At 34.9% G+C, this 12,156-nt stretch overlaps 1 long non-coding RNA gene across 1 annotated transcript; it reads left to right on the top strand.

Annotated features, from left to right (window-relative positions):
• The first annotated feature begins 10,680 nt into the window (after window positions 1-10,680).
• Window positions 10,681-11,153, top strand: LOC138884186 (uncharacterized). Its single transcript, XR_011404355.1, has 3 exons — window positions 10,681-10,792; window positions 10,870-10,988; window positions 11,070-11,153. It is a non-coding gene; the product is annotated as an uncharacterized lncRNA (long non-coding RNA).
• Window positions 11,154-12,156: the final 1,003 nt, after the last annotated feature.

The following is a 12,156-nucleotide window of genomic DNA, read 5'->3' as shown; positions in this document are numbered from 1 at the left end:
GGCTAAGATTGTTCGGGCATGTTAAAGAGGAGAAACACAGATGCCCCAGTCAGGAGGTGTGAGAGGTTGGCCTTGGGGCGTATGAGGAGGAGTAGAGGTAGGCCAAAGAAGTCTTGGGGAGAGGTGATCATGCGGGACATGACTAAGCTTGAGCTAACGAAAGACATGACCCTAGATAGAAGGGTGTGGAGGTTGAAGATTAGAGTAGAAGGTTAGTAGGTAGTCGTGCGTTTTCCTTTGTCTTCCCTAGTTTGATAGTATTAGTATTAGTATTAGTACGATACCCTTTTATCCTTAGTTTGCTATTATCACATTTCTTGTTTTGTTATTACTTGCCATCGGTACTTCTGTAGTTTGCTAACAGTACTTCATTCATATTCTCGTTGCTACCTTGGATTTTGTTTTCTAAATATATTGTCTTGCTATTACTTGCTCTCAGTATCTCTTTCATATTCTCTATTGCTATCTTCGATTTAGTTTTCTAATTATATTGTCTTGCTATTACACTACTAGAAATTCGCTAAAAACTGACCAAAATTTTTCGACCAACGTTGGTCGGTCAAAAAAAGCAACCAAAAACCGTCCAGCTTGGACGGAAATCGGAAAAAATATTTTACATTTTTAAAAAATAAATACCGACCAAAGTTGGTCTAAATTGGTCAACAAGTTGACCGAGCTGGTCAGACTTGCTTAGCCAAAGAAACTTTCACATCACTGACCAACTTTGGTCGGTAATGTGGACCCAATTTTTTAAATTTTAATAATTATATTATTATTTAAAATATTTTATAAAATTTAAAGAATTTATATTTAAAATTACCGACCAACGTTGGTCAGTTAATGCAGGGGAAGCATTTACCGACTAACTTTGGTCGGTATATTTTATTTTCTGGAAAATAACCAACCAAAGTTGGTCGGTTATTAGGTCAACATTGGTCAAAATTTTGAATATACTATCTGAATAATATAAATGTAATCTGTTAACACTTTTGTAATACAAATAATGAATACACTAACATATATTATAACATGCTATATACGTAGTTAAAGTAGTACAACAAAGCGTGTTATATATATATAGTTCAAACGTTTTGTTTTTAATATTTATCGATGCATCTAAGTAAGTTATAAGTCGATGAATCAATTTACAAATAGATATATTTGATGATAAATTATATATACTAATTAGGATCTTCACAAGTTTATCCCTAAAAGAACCCAACCATGTGGTCCTAGCGCATATATATGCACACACACTAACATATACTATATATATATATATATATATATATATATATATATATATATATATATATATATATATATATATATAGTATTACAATGAAGTGTGTGTGTGTGTGTATAGGTATAGCCATATATATATAAGAACACGAAGCGCTAGGACCACATGGTCAGGTTCTTTTAGGGATAGACGTGTGAAGATTCTAATTAGTATATAATTTATCATCAAATATATCTATTTGTAAATTGATTCATCGACTTATAACTTACTTAGATGCATCGATGAATATTAAAAACAAAACGTTTGACCTATATCGATTAATAGTAAAAACAAAACGTCTCAACCTATATCGATTAATCTATGTCATGCATTATTAGTGATGATGAATGAAAAATAGATGAGTTATATATATATATATATGTGTGTGTGTGTGTGTCACAACTTAAAGAAACGAAAAAGGTTATAGTATTAAGTAAACGAGTTAAATTAATAGGTCAAACATGGTCAAACTTTTAATTTGAATCACATTAATATTTACTATCTAAATAATATAAATGTAATCCATTAACACTTTTGCAATACAAATAATGAATACACTAACATATATTATAACATGCTATATATGTAGCTAAAGTAGTACAACGACGCGTGTTATATTTATATATATATACACACGCTAACATATACTATAACAAGCTCTATATATATAGTTAAAGTATTACAATGAAGTGTGTGTGTGTGTATATATATATAGGTATAGCCGTATATATATAAGAACACGAAGGGCTAGGACCACAGGGTCAGGTTCTTTTAAGGATAGACTTGTGAAGAAGCAATAATCTAATTAGTATATATAATTTATCATCAAATATATCTATTTGTAAATTGATTCACTGACTTATAACTTTTTTTTGGTTCAAAAGAAAATATTTATATTAAAATTACGGTGGCATAGTACAAGGAGCTAAAGTGAAACGAGGCACATGACAACACTGGCCTTCTAGAGTAGAAGAACTACGGGGACGACCTCGTGGTGGGTCGTTACAAAAAGTGGGGAGGGGTGTGGAGCTAGAACTATCTAATTCCCTTAGATGAGTTGTACAAAATGATATGTCAGGTTGGCGCAAGACATAGTCAATAGTAGGTACTCTATTTCTAACAAAAAGCATTCCTAGCCGATCTTCTTCCAAAACCGTCAGTACTGCAGATGGCGGCGTAGTGTAAGTGAGGAAGTCTTCAGAGTTATCCATGTTGCATCCAAAATTTATGAGGATATCAGCCACCTTATTTTGCTCCATGTATGTGTGATGTATGATGGGATCATCCAGCTATCGCAGAAGGTACCTGCAATCCATAATTAGATTAGTAAATAATGGATGAGAATTGTATTGTACGAGAGAGAGTATTGCTTGAGCATCTATCTTAATTTCTAGTGGTTTAATTCCATGAAGAAATGCGATATTAAGTCCATGTAGGAGTCCCAGAAGCTTAGTGTGGATACTGAAAGACGTGAAACATGAGCCCGTATAGCCGATGATCCATGAACCTTGTGAGTCTCTGATTACTCCACCAAATCCCCCGCAATGTGATTGCAATTTCGCAGCTCCACCGCAGTTTAATTTATAAAATTTTGTTGGAGTAGGGTGCCATTTAATGTGCATAGGAATGCGTGAGGGAGGTCGATTATGTGGTAAGACAACGTAATAGTATTCAGCAGCCTTGTGAAGGACAAATGTTGAGGTTAGGGGGTGCTTTGTGAGATCGATAAAGGGAGGCATTTTCGTTAAGCTAGATATGCCAAAGGCAGAAAGGTATGACAATGGAGTTTGGGATGTTGAGCATATTTTGCGTCGGAGTGTGTTTTATAAAGCGTTTTAACTAAAGTGTGGGTGAAGAAGATTGGTAATTAATTGTAGAGAGGTGGGTGTGCATGGAAAGTTCTGTCCAGAGTCGGAGGGCTGGTGCATTGGAAAAGCAAATGAGGGATAGTTTCAGAGGATGTCGCACAAATAGTGCAGGTGTCATTTGGAATGAGTCCAATGTGATTGTAGTATGCATTGGTGGGTAGTCTGTTATGACAACAGAGCCATAGGAAGTGTTTTATCTTGAGGGGAAGAGATAATTTTCCATAGCCATTTAAAGGAGGGTTTAGTAAATGGAGGGAGAATTGAAAGGTAAAGGGATTTGGTGGTAAATTTCCCGTGAGGTGTTAGGGACCAAATGAACGAGTCGTTGGGTTGAGTAAATGAGGGTATATATTGTGTGTGGATACGTTTGATGATGTTGTTAGGTAATTCAAAAGGTAGAGTTGAGAAGTCCCAGTGATGTGAAGAGAGGTAGTTGCTAACTTTGGTAGAAAGTGATGGTTGTGGGAGAGGGCCTGATATGAGATGTCGTAGTGGTATATTTGTTGCGAGTCAGGAGTCCGTCCAAAAATTAATACGCTGACCGTCCCCTATGATCCATTGAAGCCCATTTTGACAGAGAAACCAACCTGTAGTTAGATTTTTCCAAATAAATGAAGTATATGAACGGGGAGGTGCGCCCGAAGGTAGATATTTGGACAATAGCGTGTGTGCCCAAAGGGATGAGGGATTTTGCAGCAGTCGCCAAGCTTGACTAGCGAAGAGTGAGTTATTTTTTAGGTGTATGGACTGTATTCCCAATCCACTCTGAGTTTTAGGGGTGGTGACCTTGCTCCATTTCAGCAGGTGCATTTTGTTTTCCAGTGGTTCCCCAAAGGAAATTGTGTTGATAACGTTCTAATTGCTTAACCACAGATTTTGGTAATTGTATATATTGCATGAGTTGATTAGGCAGGCTATTAAGGGTAGAATTAATTAAAGTAGTGCAACCCGCAGTTGTCAGAAATATAAAAAACAAAATAGTTTGACCTATATAGATTAATATAAAAAACAAAAAGTCTCGATCTAAAATAGAATAATATTATATTGGTTTATCAATTGATAAATTTTTCGTACGTAGTAATGTATAAGATTGATCATCAATTACATTATAGTGTATGTGTGTGTGTGTGAAATTACTCATATACTTAATTATAACTTAGAAAATTTACTTAGATAGATGCTATTATAATTTATTAAAAGTAACCTAGTTAATATAATTATTTGTAAAGATTATGCTTATAGTTTATAATTATTTATAATAATTGTATAGTTAAATAAAATAAATGCTTATAGTTAATAATAATTTTTTTATAGTTTATAATAATATTTTTTATAGTTTATAATATTTTAAGAAATAAAAACAAAAAAATTAATTTGGCTTTTTTAAAAATAACCGACTAAAGTTGGTCGATTTTTGGTCAAACGGTCAATACTTAATGTACCGACTAAAATTACCGACCAACTTTGGTCGGTAATTCTGAACACAGATTCGAAATATACGGGATTCCCCCCATTTTTCATACCTCTCTTCTCTAAATTTTCTTAACTCCTCACTCAATACCTTTGTCTCTCCTTCTCTATTTCCCTCACACAAATTCCATTCTCCACCCCGCGTCGCCACCGCCTAGCTGCTATTGTCGCCGCGCCGTCGCCACTGCCACGCCACTATCACTTCCACTGCCATTTTCTTCTCCACCTCCTAAAAATTCTAAGTTTGAATTACAACTTATTTTTTGTGTGTATAAATCTAATGTTTTGTTAATTAGCTATGAATTAGTTTCAATTGATTAATGTTTCAATTGATTATTTAACATTGTATTTTATAGAAATCTAGGGTTTAGGTTTTGTTTTAATTGAATTTATTACATATGGTAAAATTGAATGTTTGAGTTTGTATTGTCTTGAATAGTTTAGTTAGAATTGAATTATTAACTTTGTATTGTCTTGAATAGTTTAGTTAGAATCTAAGGTTTAGGATTTGTTCTTGTGAATCGAACTTTTAAGGTATGAGTTGAATTTTTAGGATATAAATTGAACTTTTAGTTTATGTTTAAACTCGTAGGATACAAATTGAAATTTTAGTTTATGTTTAAACTCATAGGATATAAATTGAACTTTTAATTTATGTTTAAACTCGTAGGATATGAATTGAACATTTAGTTTTTAGGATTTGTTCTTGTGAATTGAACTTTTAGGATATGAATTGAACCTTTTGGATATGAATTGAACTTTTTAGGATATAAATTGAACTTTTAGTTTATGTTTAAACTCGTAGAATATAAACTGAAATTTTGGTTTATGTTTAAACTCATAGGATATGAATTGAACTTTTAGTTTTTAGGATTTGTTCTTGTGAATTGAACTTTTAGGATATAAATCGAACCTTTTTTTAGTTTATGTTTAAACTCGTAGAATATAAACTGAAATTTTAGTTTATGTTTAAACTCATAGGATATGAATTGAACTTTTAGTTTTTAGGATTTGTTCTTGTGAATTGAACTTTTAGGATATAAATCGAACCTTTTGGATATAAACTGAACTTTTAAGGATATAAATTGTACTTTTAGTTTATAATTAATTATATTTAATATAATTTAATTTATTTTTTCCGATGGTCTCCTGGAAACAACCTCTTTGCCCCTCGGGGTAGGGGTAAGGTCTGCGTACATATTACCCTCCCCAGACCTCACTTGAGGGATTATACTGGGCCGTTGTTGTTGCTGTTGTATAATTTAATTTTTGGTGTAATTAGGAAAAAATAATTATCTTGAATTAACTAAAAAAAGATTTAATTAATTTATAATTGTAGAATAAATTAATTTGTTCTTGTTTTATTTGTATAGATGGAATATCGTACTTGGATGTACAATAGGAATTATCCTAATTGGCGGGGATTGCGGTAGGAATTTGTAGAAGAGGTTGATGACTTTAACATGCAATGTCACTTCCACCCTACCAAAGTGAAGGAGTAATTAGGTGCCCTTGTGTCAGGTGCGATTGTATGAAGTTTAAAAAATCGGAGGAAGTTAAGCTTCATCTTTATAAGAAGGGGTTTATAGAGAATTACTTTGTGTGGACTAATCATGGAGAGATCGATGGTAGCCGTGGGATATTTCATAACATAGTTGTTGGTGAAAGTAGTAGGTCGGTGGAGAATACAAATCTTGATTCTAGAATTCAGGATATGGTTGTGGATGCTTTTGGGATGCACTTCGGGGGTGAGACCAATGAAAATGTTGAACAAACTCCTAATGATGATGCAAAACGTTTTTATGACCAGTTAGAGGAAGCTAGTCGTCCACTACGTGACAGAAGTCTGCACTTTGAGCTGTCTGTTGCAGTTAGATTACTAAGTATCAAATCTGATTGTAATATTTCTCAAGCAGCCATAGACTCTTTCATTGACCTTATGAGTGAACTAGTTGACCCTAATATCAATTTACCTGGTGATTTCTATAAGGCAAAGAGATTGGTTTCTAAGTTAGGATTTTCGTCAATGAGAAATTAATTATTGTGAAGATGGTTGCATGTTATATTATAAAGATGATACAACTTTAGACAGTTGTAAATTTTGCAAAAAACCTCGTTTCAAGAGGCTTTCTAGTGGGAATATGGTCGTTGTCAAGGCGATGCATTATTTACCTCTTATACCTAGGTTAAAGAGGTTATATGCGTCGATGAGTTCTGCTCCTCATATGAGATGACACTTTGAAAATAGAAGACCACATGTTGTTATGTGTCATCATTCAGATGGAGAAGTTTAGAAGCACTTTGATAGGACATATCTAGATTTTGCTAGTGAACCAAGGACCATTCGGTTAGGTTTATGTGCGGATGGCTCCATGCCTTTTTCTATATCTGCGACACCATTTCCATGTTGGCCTATCTTTCTTACACCTTATAATCTACCACCTGAGTTGTGTATGACTAGTCCATATATATTCTTAAATTGTATTATCCCCGGTCCACGTAATCCCAAAAGTTTGATTGATGTATATTTGTAACCTTTGATTGATGAGCTAAAACAGTTGTGGTATAATGGTGTTGAAACATATGACATATCAACCAAGCAGAATTTTAATTTGTATGCTAATTTAATGTGGACTATTAATGATTTTTCTACGTATGGAATTTTATCTAGGTGAATGACTGCTGGGAAGCTAGCTTGTCCTTACTGCATGGAAAATGGTAAAGCGTTCACTTTGAAACATGGCTGAAAGCAATCATGGTTGATTGTCACTATCAATTCTTGCCTCATGATCATGAGTTTAGAAGGATGAAAAATGCATTCAAAAAGAATAAAATAGAATATGATTCTCCACCTCCGATACTTTCAGGTGAAGAAATTTATGAGAGGGTCCAGAACTTTAGTAAAGTTACTGAGGCTCCACCTTATAGATTCCCCGGATATGGTGTTACTCATAATTGGACGAAACAAAGTATATTTTGGGAGTTGCCTTATTGGAAGGATAATCTTCTCCGACACAACCTTGATGTCATGCATATTGAGAAGAATTATTTTGACAATTTGTTCAACACAGTGATGGATGTTAAAGGTAAGACAAAAGATAACCCAAAGGCTAGAATGGACTTACAAGAATATTGTAGGCGACCTGAGTTATACTTGCAGACAACAAATAATGGTAATGTGTTCAAGCCCAAAGCAAGTTACACATTCACTTTGGAGGAAAGATGATAAATTTGTGATTGGGTTACGAAATTGAAGATGTCTGAGGGTTATGCGTCGAATCTTGGAAAAAAGTAGATATGAAGGTAGGGAAGTTAAGCCATTTGAAAAGTCATGACTGTCATGTTTTCACGGAGACCTTAGTGCCTATTGCATTTTGTGGTTTGCCTAAAAGAATCTGAAAATCCATTACAGAGATTAGTTTGTTTTTCAAAGACTTGTGTTCTAACACATTAAGAGAAGAAAACCTACTTCGGATGGATCAGAACATTCGTGTAACTTCTAGTAAGATGGAAAAAAGATTTCCATGTGGTTTCTTTGATGTGATGGAACACCTTCCAATCCACCTTGTACACGAGGCACGACTTGGAGGGCATGTTCAATGCAGATGGATGTATCCCTTTGAGAGGTAATATTATAAATTTGATGTAATATTCTATTTTATTTGAATGTTCTTGGCTACAAGATATTATGTAGGACAATTGTCAAATACAAACAATTTGTTAAGCAGAGGAATAAGATTGAAGGATCTATATGCGAAGCCTATCTTGCAAAGGAAACTGCACATTTTTGTTCTTATTATTTTGAGAGTAATGTGTCATGTTCTAGGAATAGGCCCAATAAGCACACGATCGAATGTGTGAATGATCCATTATATCCAACAATGTCCATATTCAATCAACCGATGCTTTAAGGATGTTAGAAAGAGAAGTTTGAGTAATATGGAGTACAAGTCAGCTACACTTTATATGTTGCTTAATTGTCCCGAAGTTGTTTCTCGAGTAAGTATTAATTTATTAGTTATCAAAATGTAAAATTTACTGTGATTACATATTGATGCAACTACTAAAAATATTTGATGTGTCACAGTCACTTCGTGGGTCAATTTGGCCATGATGCTGTATATAGAGATTTGATATATGGTTCAAATAGTTTGTAAGTTTGTCCTGATAATGTTCTAACACTATGTAGGTAAATAATATTTGTAAGTTATGCTAACTTATGAATTTTTGACACTATGTAGGTAAATAATCCAAATAATGGTGTAAATCAATTTTTGAAAGATATATCTTGGGGACATGGGCTTTAGGTTACAACAATGTCTAAGTACATAGTGAATGGTTATAAGTTCCATACGGAGGATTGCTCTAAAAATAAAAATAGCAACAACAACGGGGTGTGGGTTCAAGGTGGTGATGGCAACCAAGTTGGAGATATCGATTATTATGGTGTGGTCAAAGAAATAATAGAACTAGAATATACAGGTTGGCCATATAAGAAATTGATACTCTTTAGATGCAAGTGGTTTGACCCAAATCCAACAAGAGGTACAAGAGTACACCACCAATACAACATAATTGAGGTTAATCATATGAGAGAGTATGATCGCTATGATCCTTTCATAATTGCACATAACGTTAGGCAAGTGTATTATGTTCTTTATCCATTGCGGCGGAATAAGTCTGATTGTTGGGTTATAATAAAAACTTAGCCTGTAGGTAGGGTGGAAGTCGAGAATGTATTAGATGTTGCATATCAAAACGATATCTCCAGTGTTCACCAAATAGTGGACGATCAGTTAGAAAATGATTTGGAATATCCTGAACGCATATTGGAAGAAGTTGATATAAATGAAGTAACAATTATAGAAAATAAGGACGAAGAATCGACTGATGAAGCTCAAATAGGACGAAGAATTCTCGGACGAGGAACAATATGTCGGTGAGTTTAAAGCACTCTCGTTTTACAGCTAGTTTCTTATGTGTTTCAATCTAAATATGTATTATATTATGCAGATGGCAGTTAAGGGTCAAAGTAACAATGACCCTACTAGTTCTCAGGGTCGAGAAAAGGCTAGGAAGGGAAAGAGGAGGGTAGATAATAATATTCCCTCTTTTCCGACCTCTTCAAAGATGACTATGTCTTATCCTCCACCACACGGCTATACTAAGTTGCCACAATATCACGAGCCCTACACCTTCATCCAGACACCAGGTCTTTCATCACAGGGCCATAGGACTATACGTCCCACATACAGTCTAGCTGCCTCACGGCCACGTGGATTGCAACTATCTGCATCGCAACCATCCATATCACATACCTACATATCACAGCCACATGGATCGCATCCATCCATGTCACAGCCACTCGGGTCACAACCATCAGTATCACAACCTCTTGGGGCGCATCCAGCTATGTCGCAGCCACAGGGGTCGCAACTATCTTTATTATAGACTGCATCTATTTCAGGTCTTCGCCTGCGAGGCAGTAGCTCTGACCCCCTACACTGTCTACACATGCCTCTAATACACATGCTTCGGACAATGATGACGAAGAAGTGCATTATGATCAATATGGCAGGATCATCATAGTCCCTGAGGGTGATGGGTAAGAGTTATTTGTTATTTTTGCGTCTATTGTTTTGTAATATTTTTACTAAGATATTAATGTATTTTTATTATTAAATTGAAGGTTCAAGCCGAGTAATAAGACTAAGAGGATAATCACCAATGTCATCAGAAAGCTTTATGATGGCCCTTATGCGACTTGGACTGATTTTCCATTCTTGCTGAAGGAGCAAATTTTCAATCAATTTAAAGTATAAATGTTCTTTTAAGCAGTTTAATAATTTATATTTATGATTTTTTCATATAATATTTAACTTTTGAAATACAGAACAAGTGTGTATAGGAAGACTACTATAGCGCGGAAGTGGCTGCAAATTTTCATCATAAAGCTCGCAAGAGATTGGCGGATGCTTTCTCCGATGCTAGAAAGAAGAACAAGAAGCCTAGCTAGTTACTTTAAAATTTATGGGATGATTTGCAAAGGCAATGGCTTACCGAAAAGTTCTTAGAGAAGAGCGAAAAAAGAAAGAAAGCTAGTGCACCCGAGAAGGGAGGCTCCTCGCACATTGGAGGTGCGATCAGCCTAGGGATAATTAAAAGAAGATTGGTACGTAATTGCTTAAATTATTTTACTTTTCTAAGTATATCTATTCTGTTTATTAACTAAATTAATTTGTTTTCAAGAAAAGAAGTTGGGGCGTCCAATGAGCCATGATGAGCTATTCAAGGAGATGCATATTGTAAAGAAGAAGAAAGAGAGGGATCAAGAAAGTTGGGTCGAGGACCGGGCCTCGACTGCATATGTAAGCTTTCAATTTTCTTTGAGTATCATAATTTACTTTTATAAGAATTTTGAAATAATGATTTAATTTAAAATAATATAGGGACTCTACCAAAGTAACGTGGAAGAATTCATTCGTAGTCATCCAATTGGTGAATCAGTCGAGCCAACCCAACCTTCGGACGAGGATGCTTGAAGAATATGGTTGGAGTCTGTTAGCGATCCAAAATGGGGAAGGCATACGGGCTTCCTACTAAAATATTCCATTGCTATAAGTGTGAAATGCAAGGAATAGGGACTTCCTCGCAAGGTGAGCAACTTAATGGGGATAGCCTCTTCGCTATGCAGGAGACGGTGACAAAGCTCACATTCGAGCTAGAAGCGGCCAAGGAAAGAGAAAGGGTTAGAGATGCTCAATTCCTTGGCATGCAAGTTCAGAACAGAACTTTCCAATCTACTAGAGCTTTTCCGTTGCCCCGGTCTTGTGAGTCATCGCCAGAGGGTCGACCTCCACGTGATCGTTCCTCTCGTCCTGCTCATGATCGTTCCTCCCATCCTCCCAGTGATCATTCTTCCCGTCCTCCACAAGACCGTTCTCTATACCATCTTGTAGATGAAAGTTTATCATGCAGTGATAATAATGTTGTACAAAACACCCCTTTTATGTACTTTGAACTAGACAAATAGAACCAGTTTTGAACTTGTTGTAATTAGTTTTAACTTGATTTTGGATTGTTATGTTCAACTGAACTTTAAATTGTTAGTTTTAAAGTATTTATTGAATGTTTAGTTGTTGTTGTTGTTGTGTTGTTGTTGTTGTTGTTGTTATTGTAGTTGTTGTGTTATTGTTGTGTTGTTCTTGGGGGTATTGATATGCTGGCAGGTAGTGTAGCTACCAAAACAGGTATTTTATGTTAAAATTAAACCCCAAAAAATCAACCAAAGTTGGTTGGTTTTTAATAAAAAATAATAATTGCATATAACTGACCAAAGTTGGTTGGTCTTTCAAAAAAATTAATTGCATATTACTGACCAAAATTGGTCGATTAATGAACAATGAATACTTAGAATTCAACATTACCGACCAACTTTGGTCGGTATGTTTCCTGCACCATTGAGGCTACCGACCAAAGTTGGTCGGTAATGTTTAATTTTAATTATTTTAAAAAATAAACATTTTCAGTTACCGA

The sequence above is a fragment of the Nicotiana sylvestris genome, chromosome 12 (assembly GCF_000393655.2).
Source record: "Nicotiana sylvestris chromosome 12, ASM39365v2, whole genome shotgun sequence".
Taxonomy (NCBI): Eukaryota; Viridiplantae; Streptophyta; class Magnoliopsida; order Solanales; family Solanaceae; genus Nicotiana; species Nicotiana sylvestris.
This window is presented reverse-complemented; position numbering and strand designations above follow the sequence as displayed.